This window comes from Gallus gallus, chromosome 8 (genome assembly GCF_016699485.2).
Source record: "Gallus gallus isolate bGalGal1 chromosome 8, bGalGal1.mat.broiler.GRCg7b, whole genome shotgun sequence".
NCBI lineage: Eukaryota > Metazoa > Chordata > Aves > Galliformes > Phasianidae > Gallus > Gallus gallus.
Window position 1 is genome coordinate 11,900,366 of NC_052539.1, and position 26,182 is coordinate 11,926,547.

At 38.4% G+C, this 26,182-nt stretch overlaps 2 protein-coding genes across 4 annotated transcripts in view; one reads left to right on the plus strand and one right to left on the minus strand.

Annotated features, from left to right (window-relative positions):
• PALMD (palmdelphin) overlaps window positions 1-15,406 on the minus strand; it is a 51,790-nt gene extending 36,384 nt beyond the window's left edge. For 2 of the 3 annotated variants that reach the window (XM_015290626.4, XM_040704583.2), the window contains exon 1: window positions 15,140-15,406. The gene's annotated coding sequence lies outside the window, so the exon portion shown is untranslated. The remainder of the gene's footprint in view (window positions 1-15,139) is intronic. The other variant, NM_001277552.2, reaches the window with a different exon arrangement.
• The window catches only part of PLPPR5 (phospholipid phosphatase related 5), a 198,235-nt gene that overhangs the window by 4,130 nt on the left and 167,923 nt on the right, over window positions 1-26,182 (plus strand). The gene's annotated exons all lie outside the window — the stretch shown is intronic.

Genomic DNA, 26,182 nt, shown 5'->3' on the forward strand with positions numbered 1-26,182 from the left:
TTGCATACCTGCCCTTTAGGTTGTCTTCTGAATAATGGTTATTTAACGCTTGTGGTGTTGGATGCTTTTAGTGAGTAAAACTAAATGGCAGTTTTGAAAGCAACATGAATAATACTAGATATATAGGACAGACTTTAAAATATAAATACAAATGAAGCAGTGAGGATTTCATTCTGGTCACACAGTGCTATCAAAGGAGAAAACTGAATCAGCACAGTATCTTGACTAAACTCTTGTTTCTATTCTGGAATATTACTTTAAACTCTCTAATAAGCTTATTCTTTGAAGTACTGATACACTTGTGGTTTTCTAATTCCTGTAGGTAAAAGATATCTGCAGTCAAAAACATTTGTTATGAAAAGCAAATATATTAGGGAATGCCACAAATCCTTCTGTGCTAAATCAATGCTTTCAGATCCACTTTCTGGTATTTCTTTCTTTCTTCCTTATATTCCTATTTTCATCCTGCGTATGAATCCTACAATATCATTATCTAGATTAACCTCTCAGATCTGATTTCACCTTTAATTTACTTGCTTGACTGATTAGCCAGCAAAATGTGATCTGGTTTACAGGAATATTCCTAGCTAGTGAGACGATATCACCCACTCTAATTTACAGTTACTTCTAGTACCTAGCTATGTTCAGTTTGAGGCATGAAAGTGGATAAGAATTATTTTAATTATTTGGTTTGTATGTAATTTGATTAATTATTTTGCCATTTAGTCATTCTGAATAAGTGGATCCTCCTGGGTAATGAAACTCATGAATAAAGAGCCATGTCTTTCTGTGTGAATGTGCAATGATGACTAAATAGTTGCAGGTCTGCCATGTATACTCATTTACCTATAGGTTAAATTGGTAGTCTGCCTGGGTTAATCTCGTTGTGCTAAAAGTTTGAGGCAGATGCCAGAGACTTTCTGTAAATCTGTTTATTTAAAAACACAGTGGTCTAATCAGACTTTATTTCCCCCTTTCAAATTCTGGTTTGCAAGTCGTATTAACAATAAATCATTATGTGGGAATAGCTGAAGATCTTTATTCTTCCACATACCATGAAAATTCTTAAACAGAAGTGTTTTGTGTTACTTTTTTCTCTGAGAATTTCCGTGTGGGACAAACGTAATTTTGCCATGGACCACTGTGCGATTCAGAAATGACAAATTCTGCATGTGTCTTCTTGTAACAAACTAAAGATTTCTTTGTTTTTTTGAATTAACATGTATGTAATATATCACATAAATGACAATACTATCTTGTGGTTATTATAATTCAAACCCAGTAGACCCTAGAGCTAATACAACAGGGAAGTATTCAGTGGTTGAGATTTTATGTGCCATTATGCAGTAGGAAGATGATGTGTGCTAGAACAAATTTTAAGTAGTGGACTTCTGTACTCCTCAGTTTTTTAATCCATGGGGCATTTTTAGAAATAGAAACTGAATGAAAGAAACTATATCTAAAAACATCTGATTCGGTTGGTAATATCTTCCTATTTAGGTATCTTGATCAACAATTCTTGCTTTAGGATTAAAATATTGGATGGGAAAATGATGTCATCATTGTAAATTCTTTTTTGTTCATTCAGTAAGAATTAAAAAAATGCTATCATCTTATCTTCACTGTTGTAGAAAAGCCTTTTGCAATAGAAAATTCTGATGCAGAAGAATAATTTGACATCATTCTGAAGAAGAGTTGAGTGATATTTTTTTTCCCAACACCATGAGGGATCAGAATTAGTGTTCAAAGTCCTACAGTAAATGAAAAATGAGTGATGCTGCACAGGAAAGATGCAGTTCATACATCAACTTCATCATGTTAAAGCTTAACAGCATTTCTAGTGACTTCTAACAGACTGTGTTGTTGAACTCTCGTTGTGTTTGAAGACATTAATAGCCTCTTTCACAGAATCCTGAAGTCCTGGCTGTGGTTTCTTTCCTTTGCAGATATCATTTACTCTTGAATGGAGAGGAATAATCATAGAATCGTAGAATTGCTAAGGTTGAAAAAGACCCACAGGATCATCCAGTCCAACCATTCGCCTTTCACCAATGGTTCTCACTAAACCATGTCCCTCAACACAACGTCCACACACTTTCTGAACACCACCAGGGTCGGTGACTCCACCACCTCTCTGGGCAGCCCATTCCAGTGCCTCACCACCCTTTCAGAGAAGTAGTATTTCCTAACATCCAGCCTGAATCTTCCCTGGCGCAGCTTGAAGCCATTCCCTCTAGTCCTATCACTAGTCACACGAGAGAAGAGGCCGACCCCCAGCTCACTACAACCTCCCTTCAGGTAGTTATAGAGAGCAATAAGGTCTCCCCTGAGCCTCCTCTTCTCTAGACTGAACAATCCCAGCTCTTTCAGCCGCTCCTCATAGGGTCTGTGCTCCAGACCCCTCACCAGCTTTGTTGCCCTCCTCTGGACATGCTCCAGGACCTCGATGTCTTTCTTACAGCGAGGGGCCCAAAACTGGACACAGTACTTGAGGTGCGGCCTTTTGTTAGGCCAATAAGTAGAAATGCAGTCATTCACAAAAAGTTATTGATTTAAACTGCAGTGTATAGTATAGCTTAAGATTATTCAGTGAGATATATGATGGTATTAGAAGAGAGAAATAATATAATCCAGAGAATTTTTGGCTTGTCATTCTGAAATCTTTTACAGGGAAAGTGTTGAGTAGGCTGCTACAAGGTTTCAACTTCTATTAAAGGAAGGTGATCTAGTGAGTACTAATAAAGGGAAAATAATTAGTCATGCTTATTTGATGTTTCTTCTGGGAAAGCAAATAGAGTTGATATATAAGAGCCAAGCTTACATAAAGACAATCCAAGAACACAGAGACTGGTAAAAAGCAGAGATGACAGTTCACTGTCATGGCATGATCTGGAACACTAGCAGGCTGTGTTCTCATAAACAACAGTCATTTCAGTACTCTCACATGGAGGGTCATATGTTCAGGAAAGCCAAAATTCATAAGATTAAGGCATTGTCCTGAAAAATATTGATACTAAGTCATGCTGGGTAATCAGACAAATATTAATTTTAATAGCAAGCATGTAGCTGAAATGCTTGTTTTGCTGACAGTTTTTCCAAGAGGATGCTAAACTGGAATGATAGAAACATTTAATAGTTAGAAACCATGATCTGCAAAAGGAGTTCAAGGGGTTCTTCAGAAACACTTTATAAGAAATGGAAATCTGAAGTAAAAGATCTTCCTACTTTAGCAAAATGGTAACGGAATATGGTGAGTGAATGTTGAAAGGTGAAATTTTTGTATGTGAGAATATATTTTTATTAGGAATGCTGAGCGGTTAGTGTAAGAATATCTGTGCACAGTCTACTGCAGCAGTCTTTAGGGAAATACTGTGGAACGTGTAACGTAAAATTATGAAATCTGTGGCAGAAACTGGAAAATTTCTTATCATGGTCTGGAAGACGATGAATTAGATGGTATGAAAATGGGCTAATATAGTGTCAGCCAAACTTGCTTGTGCTCTTCAATACTGTTTTGGCCATTAAATAAGAATTCCAAAAACCTCTGATGTGGAGATGCTAATCCTATGTCCTCATCCATTCTGCCACCCCAGCCTACTGAAACACTGTTCTACAAATTCGCTAGAGAAGTTTTCAGGTTTTGAGAACAACCAAGCTTTCCTTAGGTACTCAGCCACCTCTTTCTGGTTTTAATGAAGCATTGACTCATTTTTCTTTGAGAATAAATCTGTTTAGGGACTGACATACACAGGCAAGAGTGCAGGTAGGAGTAGGAGACTCTTCCCTTAAACTAAATTGGTATAAAATTTGTACCTTTAACAACAGGTTTATACCTTAAAGTAAATTTGACTTCTACTTAAACAAAATAATTGTATTCAGTCCTTAATCTACCACGTATAGTTATTCAAGTTATTTAGAAACAAATGTCTTACTGTATAATTGCAAATGCTATTTACAGAACAATTTTAAAAGACTCCTTATGATTTTTTTTTTCAGTTTTCCTCTGACCTTTCCTACTGCCATAAGAATTTTGAAAAATTGTAGTACATCAGAATTTGCTAGTTGTCACAGGCAGGTGGTGTTTTTTGGCAGTCAAATGAGAATATTTTGGCATCTACAATCCCACTGCATAGGTTAAAGACCATATTTACAGAACGTGATTTTTTTGTGATGGCTACTGAATGAACTTGCTTTCATCTTTCTTCACTGAAACTTGCACAACTGTCTTTATAATATAGGACTATGGATTTTTTTTTAAATGCAGACTGGTTTTGTCACTTTGGTGGTATTAGTAATGAAATGAAAGTGTAAGGACAGTGAGTCTTTTCATTATCTTATCATAAGCCTAGCTGGAGCACAGCAATTTGAATGAAATCTGAATTATTCAGAATCTAGCTAAAATAATATTTACTCATTTGGTAAAACAGATGTTGAAAAAATCCCTTTAAATTGCACTTTTATCTTCCAGATACTCCCATGAAATAGGGATTGCAACTGACAATGGCTGTAGTGACATACTGCTAAAGTTTTGCTACCAAAATAAATGCTAGCCCAGCCCAGAAGTGAACTGAAATAACTGCTTGATTCCTGTTGAAAGCCCTGGAAGTCTTAAACAAGTGCTTACCATGGAATATGAGCTGCTTATGTTTCAAAGAATGTCTCTTTTATTTCCACTGCAATAGGCTCCTGTGCCTTTCTGGTCTTTATAACTTATCCAAAATAATTCATGAAAAGATGGCTTAGACCCAGCAGCAGGCTAATGGACTGTAGTCATCATTAGCAAATGTGATGTGCCCTTGAACAGTCTCCTATGCTAATCTTTCTATGATATTCTTTTTCTGGGAGTAGCTGCATTTGCTAAATACAACCTGCCCCTGTCAGTTTGCCAAGGGAAGGTCCTGTCGTGATTTAGTACCTCTCAAAAAATGTCTCAGTATGGCTTGGCTGACTTCTTCATTCTTTGTGTGCTGAGACTGTGTACAGTAGACTGTCTTCATAGAGGACTACAGTTCAGATCTTGTCTTTGTGCCCTTCTAATTCAGTAACGGGGCTCATTATGCACTAGCAGATGACAGTGCTTAGTTTGGTGGTGAGGAGTGGCATTTTTCACCCCGAGAGACTGCAGGTTGAGATGAGTGATGCCACAGCATTTCTTCTCTGTCATAACTTCTGCATGAGTCCCTGGCTGTTCTGAGACAGAGCAGAAGATGCAACCCAGTAAGCAGGGCTTCTGCTAAATCCTCAGCCTCCTATAGCACTCAGGGTTTTCTTAGAGGTCAGCCCAATGGCATGAAGAATTGCCTGGAAGGGACAGCACTTCTCACTTGGCAGAAGTTCCATCTTGGCTAAGTTGCATCAGTGTCACTGCCTCAGTTTAATTCCTGTGACATGGCTGTTCACTGCAGCAGGCACAACTGCTCCTTACAAAAGCATTGCGTGGGGGCATCAGGTTCAGCACATGGCTTTTGAAAAGAAAAATGTGAATCTATGATTTCTGAGCTCCTAGTCAGATATTTAATTCTCTCTGTCTTGATAAATGGTAGTCAGTGGTAATATTATTGTATGGTGTATACAGATCTCAAGTAACTTTATGTTGAGTAGAAGAGATAAAAACACCTCTCTAGTTGCCTGTGCATATCAGCAAAGTGTATATTAGGATTTTTTCTTAGGCACATCTCTGTAACTACCCTCTCCTCCATCCAAGTACTGACCACTGACAGAACACAGTTTGTGCAGTCTTTTTTAAGATACTGGATATTTTGTGAACCCTCGGATAGGCAGTAGTATCTGCAATGATCTTAACAATTAGAAAATAAAGGGGTCTTCATAAAGATTTATCTCTGAATTGGTGATGTTGTGCATGTGCTATCTTTTCCAATAATTTTAGAGACTTTATCTGTGCTGGGAAAAGTGTGCGGTTAGAAAACAAGTATTTAATCTACCTTAAATAACATTATATGATTCAATGCTCAGTGTGATCAAAGATCATCTGGAGCTACTTGGACTTAGCCTTCCACTCCCTTCCCTTTAACTATAACTGTATAACTCATTTTAAAACTTTTGTTTTAAGCTCCAATGTCTGCTTATTCTAGACAATAACTTATTTTATAGCACTTAGTATTTTCCTGAAACTGTTTTCCCTATTGAGAAAGGGCACAGAACACTGCCTAAGGGGTTACAAAATATAAGGGGAGAGATAGGGCATGAAGGTTCGTTGTCTCGAACAAACACTACGTGTGAGTAAATTGAAATTCCTTCTGAACAATCCCAGAATAGGGATTGACAGAAAAACTTCTGGTGTTGGGCGACTTGGCTGGGCTGTGGTACTTAACAGTGAGTGAGAATGAAGGATAAGTAACCCCAGAAAAGGGTATCACAGACCAGAGGAAAAATATAAACAACAGATAAAATATATAGGAAGCCCACTACTTCCTGTTGATTACTCTGATTTCATTTATATTTAATACCTTTTCACATTAGTGATTGACTTATGAATGTGTCTTAATAAGCCTTGAAATATTGAAATAGATCATGCTTGAAATTTTGTAACTAATATTATTACAGAGGTAACCTCCAGAACATATAAAACAGGAATGAGATTGTCAGAATCAGTTTGTGGTGAACTCTATGAAAAAGTTGACTGATGTGTGAGAAAGTTTCTGAAGAAGCAGCATTTATGAGGTATAGGTTGGTCTTTTGTCTGGCCAAGAATAGATACATTATAACAACATGAAAGTTCTTTGATCAGCAGTTCTGTTCCCACACTAGGAATGAGGCAGGGCTTGCTCAGCTGATACCTCACTCTGACGCATAAATTGAGTTACAGGATGAACACAGAACAGGAGTTGGTGTGGCATCAGCGAGAATAATAGCACAGTAAACCTCCACCAACTATTGTTTGTAGGAGAAGTAAGAGCAGAGGAAGGGTGACCAATAGCATCTAGTATTACTCAGCTAGAGTAAAGGGTGAACTTTCAAAAAAGGAAAGAAAAAAAATTGGCCTTGCTCCAAGGATAAACCTGCTAGGTCTTGTACATGTCAGCTGTCTGAAGTGGATGAGTAGATTCTACATGTTTTGTCAGATCCTTGCAGAGTATGTATTGCCTTTGAAGAGGGATGGGTTGTGTTCGAATGGTGGATGGCACAAGTTTAAGAATGGAAACAACATAATGACACAATCATCAGGTTGCATGAATTTTAGTGAGAACAGAAAGATACTGTTTGAACTGGGGTTTTAAGAGAGGGTTCTCCCTCTTCTGAGGTCCTGACGTGATAATGCTTCTTCCTGAGTGTACTAACAATTCCTCTTGTGTGTTTCTGTACTGGATGAAACTAATGTTTCTAAGGAAGGGTCCTTAAGTGCTTGTAAAGCATGGCTCTGAGAACCATGTGAGTGCTAACACACATTGCAGTTACTGATCCTGATCCTTCAAGCCTGCCGCACAGCGAAATTAGTATTAACAAATCATGGTGGCTAGGGCTTCGTTATATGGAACCTGATCCTCATTATACGGAGCCTGATCCTCTGTGTCTAATCACCTGTTCAGATATAGCCTAACTCCCCCTCTTCATGATTACGTGCGCTGTAAATAATGTACAGAATCAGACCTGCTATTTGTGAGGAGCAATGGATGCTGTTGACCACCATGAGATTTCAGTGAGCTTTAATCCCCTGAGTCACAGAACAGAGTTTGCTCTTGACGGGAAAAAGTAGCTTTAATTATTTTGAGAGATCAAAGTCATTAAAGAAAGGCCTGGCTGTGCAATTTAATTTCTCTCTCTCTTTTTCTTTTTCTTTTTTTTTTTTTTACATCCCCTGGGATATAGCAAACTTGGTTTGCAGGAGGGGAAAGCTAAACAGTTTAGCACTTCATCTGCACCAAGGGAGCCAGCAAAAAGAACATTACTCTTTTAATGTTCAAAATTGACTTGAAAACTAGTAGTGATTTTCAGTGGCATGGGTAAGTTAGGTTTTAGCTCATTCATAGTCTCCTGGGGTTAGTTTTCTAAAATAACTTTTCTTGTGAGTATCTTTCTAATATCACACATAGCAACTTCATCCTCCTCAGCATTGACTTTGTAAGGAAGATTTAGTATCATTTTCTGTTACTTTGATGGATGCTAGGAACAGTAAACAACCTTTATCTATCCTCCATCTAGGAGCCCTTGAAAAGCTCCTTGTATATGGGGAAGAAACAGTTTCTACTGCACTTTAATTTTCACCTCAAAGAAGGTCATTTCTGTGTACTCTGTAAACTTCTTGGAAAAAACATATTTGTTTTGAAAGAAAAATTCTTGAACATCAACCAAAAATCTCACTTAGAGGATGAACTATGCTCAGGTCTGCATAGATTGAAGTACACGTTCCAAAATAGCAGTTATTCCTTATTAGTATAAGCACCAATAAATTACAGTTCTTAAGTAATAAGTTTGTAGGTATGTTTTAGGTTTTGTTTTACTATGTAAAAGTACACCTTGATATATACAGATTAATCAGAAAACTTTCTTATTTCTCAGTCCCAGTATAAGGAATCTCATAAAGAATTTGCTGACTCTTTTTGGACTCTACTCAGCAATCCTAGGGCATGGTGGTCTCAGCTGTGTAGGGGCTGAGGTGGCAAAGAGCACCAAGAAATGAACTGCTTGTAGCTCAAAACACATAATTACAAGCTATGTCTGGACAGATTCAAGGTCAAACTTAATGTCTTGAAACAGAGAATGTTTATGGGAAATGATAGCTAAGAGTTAAATCTGTAAAGGAATATATCTGTTCCTGCTCAAGTACAAGACAAGCTGCATTAATGTGCTTTGCTACATTGAATTACTCTGCAGGGAAATTATCTGCCAAGCAGTTTTTTAGAAAAGAGAAATTTTTAATTTCTAACAGAAGCATGTGGTCAAATGATAGTTAAGATACACATCAGTCAGGCTATTCTGCAGTCAGCTGGGAGCACTGTATTCGTTGCATCAGGGGAGAGTCTTTCAGCTTTCATTGTTTGGCTAGTCAGCTATTACCAAAACAGGACAAAATTAATTCTTTGGGTAGCTTTGAAGTCTGAAGAGTTATAGTTGTATCAGGCTCTGAACTTCCTAGTATAATGTTTGTACTGAATCTTTCAAGAGAACCTCTGTTTGAGAACTTTTCTCTAATTGAATGCAGTGTTTAGCTTGGTTTTACATTGTTCATTATGAGTTACCCTCCTACCTGTTCAAAAGCTGCATTTGCACAGGGTTGTTTTTGTCTTTTCTCAATTTTCAGTTAAACTTTTTTATCTGATAATGCCCAATACTGTGACTTCAGCACTGTGTACTTCCAATAGGACTGACATCGCTTACAATCCACAGCAATTTGCAAATACTTGGAATTCCAGTCCATGTAGCAGGTGAATACTTACATAAGGCCATCACACTGAAACTCTGATGGACGAACTCAAGCTTGGAGAAAAATCTTTGCTAGTTTTCCCACTTTGTTTTTTCATATAATAGTGCTATGTTTTCCAGCTCTCTGTTCGCTCAGCTAGCTTTGCCAACATCAGCTATTTCCGGACTAATGGAAACTTTCTTCTGAATGAAGCATGTTATACTGTCATCTATTTGAAAATGGAAAACATTTGTAATCTTTGTATACAAAGAAATAAGATCTTAACACAAATATAGAAGCAATGCACTGCTTATGTCCAGATCTTAAGCATGTACTTGAAATAGCTGTGAGCTTGAAAAAGGATTGGGAATGTAATGGAGGATGAGTACCCTAAACATCTAATAATGAAGAAAGTTATTCTCTCATTTTTCTTCTTGAGATTTTATTCTCACAGGAGATGGCCTTTTGAAAAGGAAAGAAGCTTGACTGTAGCCTGAATTGTGTTGTCTTGGCCTTATCACATTCTAGATAGAGGAATGGAAGATAAATGGATGCACACCCAAATTCCGCTGCTGTCATCAGCAGATATTTAGAACCGGGCATAGGAGCCACATATCCATCTCCGTGTGGAGCTGTTAAAGTGCAAAGTTCTCTGAGCCTGTGTCCTGATGTACACTCGACTGGTCTTGTACTATGAATGGTAATGCTTAGGTATTATGGATGCAGTGCCAGAGCTATCTGTAACCTACCAAAAGAGAGGTCGTGTGTACTTTCTGGGCCAGGGATTCGTGGTGCTACAAATCTGGCTTTTTTTTTTTTCTAGACAATATTTTCATGGCTCTCAAAACAGCATATCTGCTGACTTCATCTTTTTCCTACAGACTACAACCACAGTGTAGCAGATATATTATATGTTATATTAAGGATCTCTTGAGTAATTTCTCAGGTGTTCTATTGTATGGAATAACTTTACAGTTAAAGCAATTTTGCAGGTTCAGAAATGCCTCAGTTTGAAAATACAGAACCACAGAAATAATGCTAAAAGCGGACACACAGAAATGTTACAATCTTGTGTAACAAGCTTTAGATAGACCAGATTTCATAGTTATGTATTAAATTATGACAATATGATCTCTCTTTGTTCTTAAAACCAGAGTAGAAAAAAGAAATATCAGCTGAACAAACGCTTTATATTTCAGCTTATGGTTATATATCACAAAGTTAGTCACACATTTCTGTAACATTTATGTAACAACTGCCAGAAAAGAACGAGTAAAGGAAACCAGCATGAAGTACAGGTTCATTTACCTTTATTTGCATATTAGTATGGTCTATGTCATTGCCAGAAATAGTTGCTTTGCAGGATTAGTGAGTGATCAGTCATCCACCACGTGATACCTGGCCCTCAGCACAGATTTCTGAGAAGTTCAGTTCTACCTATTTGTTCTCATTAAGAACATTAGCTGGAAGGCCTGTCAAGTGCTTTGTCAATGATCCCTCTAAAATCTTTTCTGTACTTGTTAATTGCCTGAAAATTGCTATGGTATGCTCATTTCGGGGATTTCATTACAGGCTAAAGTACAAAGTTATAAAATAAACCAGGAAAAATTTCACCTCTTGCTTCATTATTTAACTTGTCCAGAAGTCTTTACTGAGGTTTTTTTGTTGTTGTTGTTTTGTTTTTTGTTTTTTTTTAATGCCTTGTTTGTCTAAAGTAGGAAATGATAAGAATTTAAAGAATTAGGATATTAGCATAGCATCACCGAGTTTTAGTTCAATGTATACCACAATGAATCCATGATCTAATACTTCTGAACTTCTTTGCACTACTCTATACCCTTTAAATGTTGGACTAAACATTATCATCTATTTAAGCAAGAGACCTTCCTGTGCTAGGAATGTTTCTTTATCAGAGTTGGGTAATCTGATGCTGTTGCAATGCCTCTCAGTCAGCATATGAAGTGGGATGATTGAATCCTCCTAGCTAGTGGTTAATAGATAGGTGCTACTGATCAAAGCTTTTCTTTTCATACTTAATGCTTGCTATCTAGCTTTTGAGAAACTTGATTCATGTAATCTATTTAGCATTCACTATGGAAAGTTATTTTAGAGTGTACACAACCAGTATGAAATAGAATAAAAGAACTGTGTTGACTATAGTAGAGTAAAGGAAACCTCTCCAAAAGGATAACTGAAGGTTACTACACCTTCATGGTGTTCACTAGGAATGACATTGTTCACAGAACTGTGTGGAAATGTACAGTGGTGGAGAATCTGAAAATAAATTTCCATTCCAGATTGTGAATTCTGCTTGGAATTCCAAAACGTGAAGCGTCTTTGAACAAATGAAGATTTCTTGAATCTGTAGTTCTGAGCATGCATTGCGCAGATCAGTTTACTTTGATTCAAATGCCTCCAAGAAGTAACCCTGTGGATTTTTATACAGAAAATACCACCTGGAAACAGCTGGATACGTGTTGAACTATGATCACCAGCAATGCTGCTGCTATGTAACGCTGCTGGAAATTGTGTACATTGATAGACTACAGTCAAACAGGCTGTTATTACTGTCACTCTCTGTCAGTCCAGACTTCCCTTAGTGCCCAGCCTTCCTCTCTTGAACACTTCTACCTTAAGATTTCATGGTATGACCTGTTACACCTTTTCTCTGTGGCTTCCTAATACTTATATTAACGAAGGATCTTGCTGCTTTGTGCACAGATAAGCTTTGTTATCAGTTGTGCAGTATTTGTGACTGATTACACAAGTCCTAGCCTGAATACTGAAGGTGATATGGATAGTGCCAGGCAATCACAGCTCTGCTCTTTGCTATCTGACTTTTGCTCTATATAGCCACGTTCTGTGTACTTATGATACAGTCACACAGGGACTCCTGTTGCTGTAAATGTCTGTCTGTTTTGACATGCGAGTAGCAGTTAAACTTTCAGAACTTCAAAATGAAATTAAATCCCTCAGGCGTGTATTAGTAGTCTTTCATTGTTATGGAGTGTTTTAGTGGCTCTTGGAGATTGTTACATGGAATATCTTCCCTTTCTGATTCTGCTGAACATTCCCTTTTCTGATACAAAATCACTGTGAATCGGCTTTGTGTTAAAGTGTTGCAATTTATGTGAGAAACCATTAGCTTTAGAGGGCAAGTCTGAGACTAACCTTCATGGGAGTCAGGGCTTGCCAATGAATATTGTAGCTCACAGGAGATAATTCTAGATGTGATTTTAAAAAACATTTTTCTGATGCAAATTAGACAAGGAGTGACACTAGATCACTGCTGAAAAACTGGAAAGCCTCTAAATTTTTGTAGATCTTAGATTTCTGAGATGAGTTTGTCATGACTTTTAGCCATCAGGACCAGGAACAACTTCAGGCATTCTTTCTTTAGGAAAGGATGGGTACCAGTGGCAGCTTGTTAGACTGAAGCTTCTGGAATTTGATTTCAGCCTTCTCTGAAGGCAGAAGTTGCCTGAAGTTAGATATATTTTCATTTTTTTAAGTGGATGATGTTTACACAACTGTGATCAGCAAAAATCTTCGCTATGTGTTCAGTGGCATCTGCCCAAAACTTCTCAGATGAAGTCAGCAGACCAGTTCTTCGTTGAGGTGGCCATTCTGAGATTAAACTAATTATGAACCAATGTCGATTAGGATTTTGTTGGAGAGTGCCATTCCACCAATTCAATAAGAAAATGTCTGTAGTTTATAATGGATTTAAGTTAGATTTTGGATTGCTGCTGCATGCAGTAAGTAGAGATGGGAACCTCTGGAGAGCACTTTCACTGTTTTGAAACTGATGAATTCCTCTGAAAGTGGCTGACTCCCTCTGCTGATTACAGAGCCTCTTTTCTGCTGTGCTAATTTTCCTGTTGACAAAACAATACCCTTGGTGTTTTTTTTTTTGTTTTTTTTTTAATGTAGGTTAGAACGACTCTAATGTGTAGGCAAATTAGACTCCGCGGACTTTGCAAATATATTAAATGTCTTTTTCAGCACGAACACAAGCATTGCGTTGCATTTTCATGTTAACATGTATGGTCTTTATATTTCTAATGTGAGCATTCAGTACTAACTCTAATTCAACTGCCGATTACTGTCAAATCTAGAAAAAAATGAAATGCCATCCTAGAAGAGAACCAAGCTGGTACTAGGATGTCTATTAAGCCTTTGGCAATGACACACAGTCCAGCACTGATATTTCTGACAAAGCCCTGTCAGCCTCACAGGAGGCAGATATGGAATAATCTGCCCTTTCTCCTTCTCTCAGGAGGTTTAGCCTCATCTGCAGCAATTAGTGATTGGCTTGAATTCTGAAACTTTAAATAATTATTACACAAAACTGATGTCTTAATTATACCTGAAAATTCTGGTAATAACTACTTTGTCCCTTTCTTAGTATGGAGTCATAGATTTCAGCAGCCTCCTGTAGCAACAGACTGTATAGTTAGTGAGAGTAGAAGTCTTCTTTTATATACTTGTTTTTCTATTTATTGTGGAATTCTTCCTTGTTTTTGAAGAGATGTGAACAGATTAGGGATTTATCTTCCTCTATTTATCTGCTCCTTTCTGCATCATTTCTAAAAATACATGATTTTATTTTAGACTAATTTATGTTAATGACTTCTATAAATGTGTTTTAAAATTCTAATTCATAATTTTAACCCTTTTATAACTTTGCATATTTTGCTACAACTGTATGCACAACTATATCTTCACTGATATAAGATAATGCAGATGTCCATTTCTTGAGCAAAAATTGTGATATACCTACCACTAATTCAGGGTTTGACAAAGTGTGCTGATAATTCATACTTTGTATTTATGGACTTTGATTTTCCTTTTTCATTCCTGCATTTGTTTGCATTCTGTGCTTGGATCCCTTTGTGGAGTAATCTCAGTTTCTCTTATGTTATGCATGATGTGTTGATAACAGGACTGAGAGTCTGCATTCCTAAAGTAGATATAACCCATAGCAATCTATGTAGGAACATATTAATTAGCTATGTACCTGAGCATATCAAGGAAAAACTCCATATATTATGCAATATGCATTATTTAAATGAAATAAAAACCAATAACAGCAATACTAATAATAAAGTTAAACTAGTGAGGAAAAAAAAGTGAAGAATTTGTTGAATTCTAAACTGGTTCATAATTCATCTGCTTATTTATATAAAATGTGCAAATCTCTCTACCAAAACTATTGACATCAGAGACTATAATTTACCATAAAACAGGCAAGAATGACTAAGGTTATCATTCTTTCCTGAGAGGCTGCACATTCTTCTGTCTGAAATTATTCTGTATGATTTGACAAACAGAAAACAGAAGTAGGTTTAGAGCAATTGGATTACATTTAGCTATGTTTCGACATTCCTGGCTTTTGTTTGCCACCTGTCTTTCCATCCTCTCCTCCTGCTTTGCTCATCTTCCGAGAACAGTTACAGTCACACCAATATTTTAAGATTTGTTTAGTTCTAACTTTCGAGTAAATTCTGTCTACTGTGAACTTCCACAAACACATTAAAGCTGTTCTGGATTAATCCAATTTGTTCTTGTCCTGTCCTCCCACATCCAAAAGAATAACAACTCAAAATCCAAATTCGCACCATAATTGTTCATGTATGAACCAGGATTCTTTTTTCATAAGAAAGAGAAAAGCACGATAAAGAGCAGAATCAAAATACAGCAGAGAAAGACAGATTTTGATTGTCATGTTTCCTAAGAGCGGTATATTTTAAGTATTTTAAGAAGTGGGGATCTTACCTTTTGTATCTTTTGTGTTCAGAAACAAAAGCATCAGCCTGTATTTGGATGTCACGTTTCTCACTACCACTTTGCAGATGGCAGAGAACCAAAAGATGTACAGTCTGAGATAAATCCACGTGGTGCTACATTATGGTGCTTTATTTATGCATGCATCCAGACAAAGTCTGACCATTTTGTGAAGAAAAGCAGATGGAAAGAGAGATTTTTAGTAATGGCAGTGGTGGGTCTGAGAAATACTTGCTAAAGATACTTCCTCTAAAAATCAGTTTATTATCCAAGAGACCTACTGATTTGCTTGCTGGTTATATTCTAGTAAATATTTAACTTGCTGCATAAGAAACTTGGGTCTGTGTGATTTGTAAGCAGGTGCAGCCCTTACTTTGGCATTTATTGGGGCCCTTTGTTCTGGACAAAGCCTAACTAAATTAGTGGGTGAGGTAAAGCATGATGACTTGCTGTAGTTGCTGGTTGTTAGGCAGGTGATAAAAGTTGCTTTGAATGCAAGTGATAAACTTTCATATCAAGAACTATATATGTTGACAGTTTTCTAGAAAAATCAGAGTGAATGCATTCTAAAATTGGATGTCTATGTTCAGGAATGTTAAATTTTCTTTTAGGTATGATGAGTATGCTATATTGGATGTGGAATCACTATGTTTCATTTCATGCGAAGTTGCTTTAAAGGCAATAATTTCATGGCAACACTTCGATTTTCCTGTGTCAACTTTCATGACGTGTTGATTTACAGCTCTTGTGATATGTGAAGAATGGAAGGAAATTTGCATCCACATTTGCCAGGATGCCACACCTGGCTCCTGGGGCCACAGCTCAGACTGGGAAGGTTCACCATGTACCTCCAAAACAGAATGTTTGCATCAGTCTGTGAAGCATTTGCCCCAAAGAATATGCGGTCTCAAATATTCGTGTTGTATGTTAGACAGTTTGAAAACTCGGGGAAAGTGCTTTAGTTAGCACTAGGAGCTAAGGATGCAGGCAGGCTGGGCATGGGCCGGTATCGAGTGACCTCTGCCGCCTGCTGTGAAAGTTCCAAGGGCTGGGAAATCTGCAGTGTAAATCTCTGAACTCCGGCGCAGAACAGCGTCCCTTAACGAGACCTTGCTTTAAAAAGGATTCTTTACGTTTGACGCGTGGCTGCGGCACTCACCACGCCTCACAGGAACCCCTTGCTTCGCAGCGCGGCGCCGGCTCCCCCTGGCGGCGCTCCGGTGTCCCGCGGCGCTCTGCGCTGCGCGGTCGCCGTGCCCCACGGGGCGCGTGCCCGTGTCCTTGGGCACTGCGGGGAGCCGGCGGGCTTAATTGTTAACTGCTATTGCCTCAGCGCGCAGTTATGCCTGGAGCCGTGTAAGAGTCCGAATTCATTGAAATACTTGTGCTTCTCACCGTGATAGAAACAAAGTAGCTTGGTTTGGAGTATTTTTCTTTCCTATCTGTTGTGATATCTCTGAAAATATATATGTGGGATTCTATCTGTCAGCATAAAATGGTATCTGGCTCAGTCAAAAGCTGTATCTACATAGACCCTTTGAAACTGGGGAATGTTACAATGATGTTAAAATGCAAATGCATGTCCTGACTGAAAATCAATACAAATTTGGAAATATTATTCTTGATCATTCAGAACTGAGCCACTCAAATGGATAAAGAATGACTCATCTTGCACTGCATCATCTCTCAGATTAGTATTCTTGTTATTAATTTATATTTATCTTTAATAATATCTCGTTTAATTTTGTAGTGTGTGAAAGTGACCCACCCTCCCTGTGTCATTTTCTATGTGTCATTTTCCTACAAGAAGTAGTGCCAGGCTTTCATCTGAGACTGATGCACTGCTCTGATTAAATCTGATTTGCAACAGTACAAATCTAGTTGTGCTCTTCTTAAGTGTGTAAATATTTCCAAACAAACATGTGAACTGGACAGGCTGGATTACTGGGCTGAGGCCAATGGGACTTTAGTCACAACCCTGGGCAACACTATAGGCTTGGGACAGAGTGTTTGGAAGACTGTGCAGAGGAAAAGAACAGGGTGTTGGTCAGTACTTGTCTGAACGTGAGCCAGCAGTGTGCCCAGGCAGCTGAGAATGCCAATGGCATCTTGGCTTGTATCAGAAGTAGTGTTGCCAGCAGGAGCAGGGAAGTGATCATCCCTCTGTATTCAGCTCTGGTGAGGCTGCACCTTGAGAACCGTGGGCCCCTTGCTACAGAAAGACATGGAGGCCCTGGAGTTTGTCCAGAGAAGGGCAGTGAAGCTGGTGACAGGACAAGTTAGGACAAGAGGCAGTGGCTTCAAATTGTGCCAGGGGAGGTTCTGGTTGAATATTAGGAAAAAAATTTCCAAAAGAATGGGGTCAGGCACTGGAATGGGCTGCCCAGGAAGGTGGCTGAGTCAACCTCTCTGGAGGTGTTCAGGAAATGTGTAGATGTGGTACTAAGGGATGTGGTTTAGCAGGCAACATTGGTGGTAGGTGAATGGTTGGACTAGATAATCTTAGAGGTCTTTTCCAGCCTTAATAATTCTATGATTCTACATACAAATATATACAATGGCTAATATTTTCCATCCTATTATGGAATGCTGAAAACAGATTACATTGAAGTTCTGTTTTCATTTCTGTCTAAATAACAGAAGAGTCTTATTTCTCTCTCTATGCACAACAAAATACCTCTGGTTGACTCCGTGTGACAAAGCCTGGACAAGCTGAGAGTAATTAAGATCTTCAGCCTGTAAAAAACAAACAAACAAACAAAAACAAACCTTATTTTTTTTTCTGTAGTTCAAGTAACACTGGACAAAGACACCAGGAGAAAGGGAGTGCTGGTTTCTAGATGGCACATGTAGGCTAACACACTCTGAGTGCACAGCTTTGTGATTTATGCCTCATGACTGTTCTTGTTTAACTAAAATTTGAAGGCAAATTTTATTCTTAGAGGGAGTAAAACTGCTTCAAATTGCCTTATTCCATTACATCTAATTTAAAAATTTCCCTGCCCATCTAGTTTGTATTTCACATAGCTTCATCTCACCTTGGAAGATTCATTCTGATACCACTTTCAGATGTATATTTCTGGGCACGGTGTGAAATATTTTATTCCTCTGTATGTTCAGCTGTTATGATCTCATACAGTTCTTCTAGTGAGCTTAGATTAGTGTTCCAGTTTGGATCAAGAATGTGCTTTTGAAGCCAATCTGCTTGTCCTGTTATTGTCCCAGATATGCTTTGATTTACATCGTGGAGAAGTCTTGGTGTTCTTTCACTGGACCTCTTTCAGATGAATCTGAAGAGAACACCGTGTCCCAGGACCACATTTGATGTTCACCAAGTGCATTGAGTCCATAATAGGACCTGATAAGCTCTTGTTTGATGTAACCCCCAAAAACGTGTACAGCAAGGACATCAGATAGTCAGCGCCAACTCTTCCATTTTACAGATCTGTTTCTAGTGGAGCGCAGTCCTTGCTGCTGTGTTGTTTGTTTGTTTTTTACTTGTAGTACATTTTTGTTTGTTTTCTTTTTGTGACCTCACACATCCAGTGGCATGTTTTCTTTTTTGGAGAGAAGGAGAAAGAAAATCTGTTCTTTGCCAGATCCAACTTGGAGGTTTTACCAAATACACAGCAGCATGCTCAGTGTTGGGGTTTTGAATTACCTGAACTAGAGAAGATGGAATCAACTGATTTTGGGATCAGATTTTTCCAAAATTTCCTAGGTACTTGATCTGGGGCTTAACTTCAGGCTTGTCCATCCAGAAAGTAGGGGAGCAGAGTTAGACACAAAAAGATGTTTGCCAGCAAGCAACAGGGAAATGACAGAAGTATTCTTATGACATGTTAATAACCATTTCTGGAATCTTCTGGGATACATTTTCATTTTCCTTCTTACGTTCCCAAAAGCTTCCTCCTAAAAGATGTTATAGAGGCTGACCTTTGAATGTCACGTTCCTTCATGTGGTATCTTCTTGAGAATGCTAACATGTCTAAATGAAAAATAAACTTCAGTAATGATGAACTAATGCAGTCCTAATGAAGTGCCCCTACATGGACTGGAGTTTAATGCCATGGCAGTGTAGCAGATTTCTGGATTTTAATGAGATAAGCAAAATAATTGGCCTTTACATCATACTGTTAATAGGCTGAACCTGATTAAATTACAACAGAAGCAGTTTGTAGACTGAGACAGATAAATTGTGAAAACACTGAGTTCAAAGTCAGTGACATGGCAAAGATTCCAGGTACAAATCACAGCCAGAGGAGGGAAAAAAAGATATATTTGAAAGTTGCCCACATTTGCAGATCCAGTTGTTGATGCTTCTTCATGTTTATTTTATTTTTAATTTATTTTCCCTCTATAAAAGGTCAACTAAAGTTCCTGTGGGTTGTAATGAACTCTGAAACAGAATCGGCAAAAATGTAAACTCTGAATTGCTCAAGATATTTTATCCCAAACAAGATGGTAATATTTGTTGCCTACAGGACATTTCAGAGCAGGATTGAGGTGGTCCAGGTTTTCTAATTTTTACCATGATTTTGCACTTGGAATTCTATCCTATGGTTGAATCTAGCTTAGAAATTTGAGGTTAATGTATCTTTATCACTTACAGGAAGAAATTGATGTTCCTTAAGGTTTGAGGCAAATATTTAGGCAGAGTACCTATAGTAAAAGCATTCTCCAGCCAGAAGATCTGTTCAAAAAAAATAGTTTGATCCAAACTTGCCAAATTTTTGATGTGCTGTGTAGATACAAAACATCCTAACTGTGTAGAATTGAATTTCACTGGCTTTTTGTACTCTGGAACTGAAAGGCCCAAGTCTCCAGGTTTGAATGGTTAGAGGACAGGCTCCGTGCTCAACTCAGAGGAATTTTTCTTTTTCTCCAAATATTTCACAAAAGTGACTGCTTCTTTATTTGCCTTAGCTTAGGAGACTGCAAAAGTGCTCAAACCAAGGCACAGCAGAAGCACCTGGTTTCTGAGATCTGCCCCACAGTGTCTGATGTTGGTTCAGCGCCCCTCAAAGGACGCTATATTAGCTGTTCAAATGCATGAGTCAAAGAGAGTAGGGAGTCCTCAGTAAGAAGGCTGCAAGTTCTCCCTCTGAAATGGTATCAGCCTATTGGTAGGGAGTCCTCTAACAACAGTCAGGACCACAGTGCTCTAAATAAAAGATCTGTCGGATGCCAGTCTCCCTGAAATTCAGCTTCTTGACATTTTAGTCATTTTGTTCCTTGCTGGAACTCTGAGGCAGGTAATAAGCCTCAAGGAGATGTTAGTGTAGCAGTGTATTATTAACTCCTTTTTGCAGATGGATGAAGCCTTGAAAAATTTCAGATAACACTGAGCTAAGTGAAAGAGCACTATTTCGTAACTGTATTATGTACCAAGATAACAGCTTCTTCAAAAGTTTGCTTCATTAATTGGGAAGCATTAAAAGCTCAAAACCACTGTGAAGGATGTGTTAATCAAAATTATTAATGAAATGTGATGATCTCCACATAGATGCTCCCATACACAAAAATAAGGGCTTTGTAATTGAGATCCATTAAATTGTGGCCACATTGGCTGAGTTAGCAGCCTCAGGTGCAGACTGGCATTCAATACTGCAAATTTTTTGCTCTGTTAGCTATATGAATGGGATGGAAAAGAGAGCTATAGTGGCACTGCACTCTTTACTGATAGGAAGGTGTTTAATATGCAAATGGAAAGTTCTTCTACCTCCTCTTTTAATACATAGAATCTTCAGTCTGTCCTCACTTCTATTAAAATAGATTTATTCTTTGAGACTGAGCTGTACAGATTTCTATGCTACTCAGCAGTTGTGCTACAATACATAGATCATAGATCTCATTCCCATGTAAGGACACCCCTTTCCTTCTGTAGCAGAAACTCATTAATTTTAATATACACCAGTGAAGTGGCTGAGTGGGCTTTGAGGTCTCCTTCATAGCAGCATGTTGTGTTGCTTCTGCACCACTGAGCTCATTATTCTTTTATTAAGAAAGCAAGAAGGAATACAGTGTATACAGTCCTAATGCTATCTTCCTCAGATATCACAGAGCATCAGCGCTCTCCAGAAACACGAACAGACTGCTTGAAAAATGAAGTGAAGCATCCTTTGTTTTCTTTAACCCACAAGTAAAGGAATATGTGGCACAACTGATCTCTGCATTGTTTGCTTCACTATGTCCTAAGCTCCTCGTAAGCTTTGTAGGTTAAGGCTAGGAGAGTTGGCTGTGATCGAAATAAATACTAGAGATGATATATACAGCTGATACAGAACCTGCCTGCTTTTCCTCTGCAAACACCTGAACATCTGAATGTAAGGTATTTCCTAAAGTCTCCAATATTTATCTGTGCTTATTTAAGTATATAATGTCAGAACTGCACATTTGCTCTTTTTGTTGCTTCTTTAGGACTGGGACTTTCAAGCTTTGAGAACCCAGTTCCATTTCTGCCAGTTCCTAAACTGATCTGAAAACCTCAGTCCAGTTCTGCCAGGATGTACAAGAGAGGCATTCATCTAATATTTAGGCCATTGGAGCATTTTAGGGGAGGCACACAGCAGTGCTCAAGACATGATTGATTCAGGTCTATTTCAGATTGGAATTCAAAATGGAGATTAGATTCAGCTCTCATGTCTTCCAGCCTGTTTTCCCTTCCTCTGGTCTGTCAATACAAAAATGAATAGCAAATAGAGAGTGAAAATTTCAGAACAGTCATTTGAAGTTAGTACTCAGGCAGAATACCTGGTGATTCCTGCATATCCAGTATTAGCCAAGGTTTTATTTTGTTCATTAAATAAGTTTCTATTTCTTATCAGTTTTGATTCTAAAGAATTCTTCAGGATCCAGTTGCAGGAATTAAACACAAGCAGAAATTATTTAGATTTTTAAGATCAAGTCTTCCTCCTCCTCTTCTGTTCTTGTTTTGTCTTGAGATAGGTTTGTCTCTCCTTAGTGCCTGTATATAAATATGCCTCTTTTTTTTTTTTTTTTTTTTTTTTTTTTTTCTGGTTTGCCCCAAGACTTGTTAATTCTAATTTACAGGCCTGAAACTTTACCCTGTATGCAGTAATTCCCGTACTCTGAAAAAAATGTGTATACAAAGCTCCAAAAGAGCCTTATCCAACCTACCTCTGCTGGGCAACAGTTCAAGAAAAAGGATGAAGAAAAGCATATTGGAAAGTCTCCCAGTTACACCATGCTGTTATCTTCCTATGGTGATCAATTAGCACCCTGTAAAGAACTGCAAGCATTAGCCCGGTTGATTTCTGTGAGTGTATGTTGTGTGGCAGAGGCTATGTGTTGTGTTTATTGGTTTGCAGTTCATGTACAACAGAAGCATATTATGTAGCATGGTAGCTTTCTGTTCTGCACTGTCAGGTGGAGTATAGCTAGTCAGCAGGCAACCCTGCTTTCCTGTCCTTGCTACCTGTGTAACAGGTTGGGTGAATTCTTTGGCAGGTAGACAAAGCAGCAACATTTCTGGGAGCAGCTGAGCACGTTCTGCTGAGTAGACCTTTGTCTGACATGGGCAGAGGCCAGAGTGTTCCTATGAAGAGCAGAGATTAGACACAAAGCCCAGGCACTGGAAATGCTGAAAGAGAAAAAACCTTCCAGAGGGCCTGCAGTGGTGTACTATAATCCAGAAAGGAAGCAAAGTTCATTGTGTATTCTCCTCTCCCATGTTTGCTTTAATGTTAGTGCTTTCATGTTCACTGAGAGTTTTAAACAGCCATCTGAGAACTTCCAGACTGATCAATGCTTCTTGAATCTATACAATGCTTTGGTTGCCAGTTGAAAGGGAAGGAGGTGAAGGTTGTGACCTCTTTGAAGCAGTGTGGCTTTGGACCAACTGTAAGCTGACTGGAAAAATTCCACACCTTCTCTGGGCAGTCTGTTCCAGTGCCTCACTACCCTCTGAGTATTTATTCCTGACATCTAACCTAAATTTCCTCTATTTGTTTTAAGCCATTTCCCCCTCTCTTATTGCTATCATGATACCTTTTTATCATGATACATTTTTACCATGTAAAAGGTCAGAACCCCTTTTGCTTTTAAGATCACTTCAAGTACTGGAAGACCACAGTGAGATCTCCCCGGAGCCTTCTCTTCTCCGAGCTAAACAAGCCCAACTCTCTCAGCCTTTATATAATAAGAACATACACTGATGGCTCATGTCCAGCTTTTTGTCCATCAGGACCCCCAGGTTCTTCTCTGAAGGGCTGCTCACCCAGTCTATACACAAATCGGGGATGGCCCTGATCTAAGTGCAACATGCAGATATCTGCATTCCTCAAGGATGGCAGTCAGGACACTGGGGGCTGGCATGCCAGAGATAACTAGCTTGTTAATGGGAAATCTTTGGTGGATGATTGAGAGGCACTGGCATCAGAACAGTTGATGTACGTATGAAGAGACCCATCAGTCAACATCTCCTCTCTATGCTGAGTGCTAGTTAGGCAAAGGGAGCTGTCTGTCTTACCAGCAGGCTGGGTAAATATAATGGAAGTGTGGTAGATGGAAAGAATGGCTTGTTGCTTGGACAAAGACAAATCCTAATTGTGAAATATCTTCAGGAAAAGCACTGGATATTTTTGCCCAAGGAAAAAAGCAGGTGTAGAGATAAGAGTTATAAAATGTCAGATTTTATGAAAGGAACCAGGTGATGGCAGCATAGAATGCAACAGAAGACAGAAAAATCCTGGGTTAAGTAGCAACAGAACCGCCCTTGAAAATGGAGTCGGAGTTCAACCTTTCCATCTCATCCCTCACTTCAGCAGTGGCTTTTGAGATATAGGTTTATGACTCTGGGAAGGAGAAAAGAAGACAGTTCTTGTGTTCTGTGTTCATGTGCTGATCTTTCATAAGCTATGCAATAAATCAGCTCAGAAGACTTTTCTGTGTGGCGTCAGTGATAAACAGTTCTGCTTGACTCTTTTGGACTCAGAAACTGTGTATTTTTTCCTTAGCAATGTAAATTCTTCTAGAAAATCCTACTGCGTACATGCCTCCCTTTCTGATTCTTGTCAGCAAAATTAATCTGTAACCACTGCAGTCTCCAGGATAGAATTTAGAATACGTATCTAGGTATAATGAGAAATACAAGCCAGATACACGTTAGTTTTCAAATGAAAAGCTTAACAACCAATATCTGATTGACTATATATGGTTGACTCAGTCACCTAAGAAACCAACACCTGCTTTGGTCCTCTGATAGAGAATTGTGGAAAAAACCCAGACTGTCTTACTGGAGCACTGTTTGGTTGTACTGGCAGAGGACAGGATGATCACTGTGCAGGGGCTGTTTGCTCTAGTTCTTCTGGTTTGTATTGGCCACCAAAGCAGGTAGTTGCAGTTTAACACAAACCTTCAAAATTGCTTCTGCAGAGATAGGCACACAGTCTCAGGGAATGCAAGCATGTAGCAGAGTATTTTCAAGATATGTAATGTTATGAGTTAGTGCAGCAACACAAGGTTACAGCATATTTACAGCTGTTTTGTATATGCCTTACCTCTGTGCTAGGAGAATTTGGAAGTGGAGTTGTACCCCTGTGTGATGGCAATTTTTGACTTTGAGACAGGTTCTGGAAGCTGAGCTGCTTCATTGGTTTTCATTTAAAGTTCATTGGCACTGTTCCCCTCACAAGTTCAAGTGTTTTCTGGAATAGTTGACTCTCAAACTGCTGCAGTGATTGGCTCTGGCTCTACAGATCTCAGTCACTGTGCAGTTTGGCGCCCTAGTTTCTAGAGCTGAACTGACTCTTGTGAAACCTACACAGTGCAGCTCAGTGGAAGAGAACAAGTATCAGAGAAAGTTAACTCTTCAGTTCTGAGAGATCTAACACATAACAGATGTCTGATGGATTCCTCTGGCTGATAAAATCAAACTCAAACCATGCAGTAGCAACAGTGAATGATGTTTGCAATCTCTACTGACGGAGAAGCTAAGCTCTCATCTAGCATACATGTAATAAAACAGGAAGGAGAAAATACCTTATTGAAAAAAAAAAAAAAAGAGTAAGATACCTGCTACTATGTGTTCTCCAGTGCAAACCAAAACCAGACCTTGCCAATAGAGACAAATTGCTTAATGTCCACACAGGACTTTTAAGATTAAAAAATAGTGTAATTATTTTTATTTTTACTGCAGCAGCTAAGATTGCTCTCCTAATAGATACATTGGTATTTTATATTTAAAATGTATTAAAAAAAGGGCTTGTGTGAATTTTTTCTGGAAAAGAATGAATGATGTGGTACATTTATCAGCACAGTAATAAAGCATTTACAATTAGACCCTGTACTTTGTATATGCTTCAAGGAGAGGAATTTCTGAGTCAGCATGTGGTACCATTAAACATTTTAAAATGTAGCTTAATAATAACTTTTCACATCCTTTTTGTTGAATGTGACTCTTACTTAAAAAATAAAATGAAAAAAATATATATTTTTTTAATTGCTCCAGGAGGTTGAGTGTTCTGTATTTGTGCTATTCTGTATCTCTGATTGCAAGTACTACAATCAAGAGAGTGAGCAAAACAGAACCATGAAAATGGGCATCATAATTGTGGAGTGACGCTGTTAGCGCACATTTTCCAAGAATGGTAATTAGGCACATGTCAGGGGTAAGCACGCAGAACCTCAACATATAGCTGTGCTGTCCCTTCCGGAGATGTGTGTTTGTATTCATGACATCCTTGCGATCTCTTCTAACCCATAATTTTCAAGACAGCAAAGCATTGGTGTTTGTGTTGTGCAGTCTCTGCTGTTTTTCCTTCAGAGCAAACAGTTAATCCCAACATTGTATCTCACCACAGTTAATTTTAAGCAATTGAACATCTCCAAGAAAACACTTTGCTCCTAATTTGTATCTGGTTCAATAAGAAGTGTTGCAGCTGACACATTACCGTGCTGAAAATGTTGCGCTCTTGGCTACAAAAGGTAACTAGTGACTGTAGATTGAGGACAACACCTACTGATGGTTTACTACAGAAGCTGTAATACTGTTTTTACACCTTCCTGCTTTCT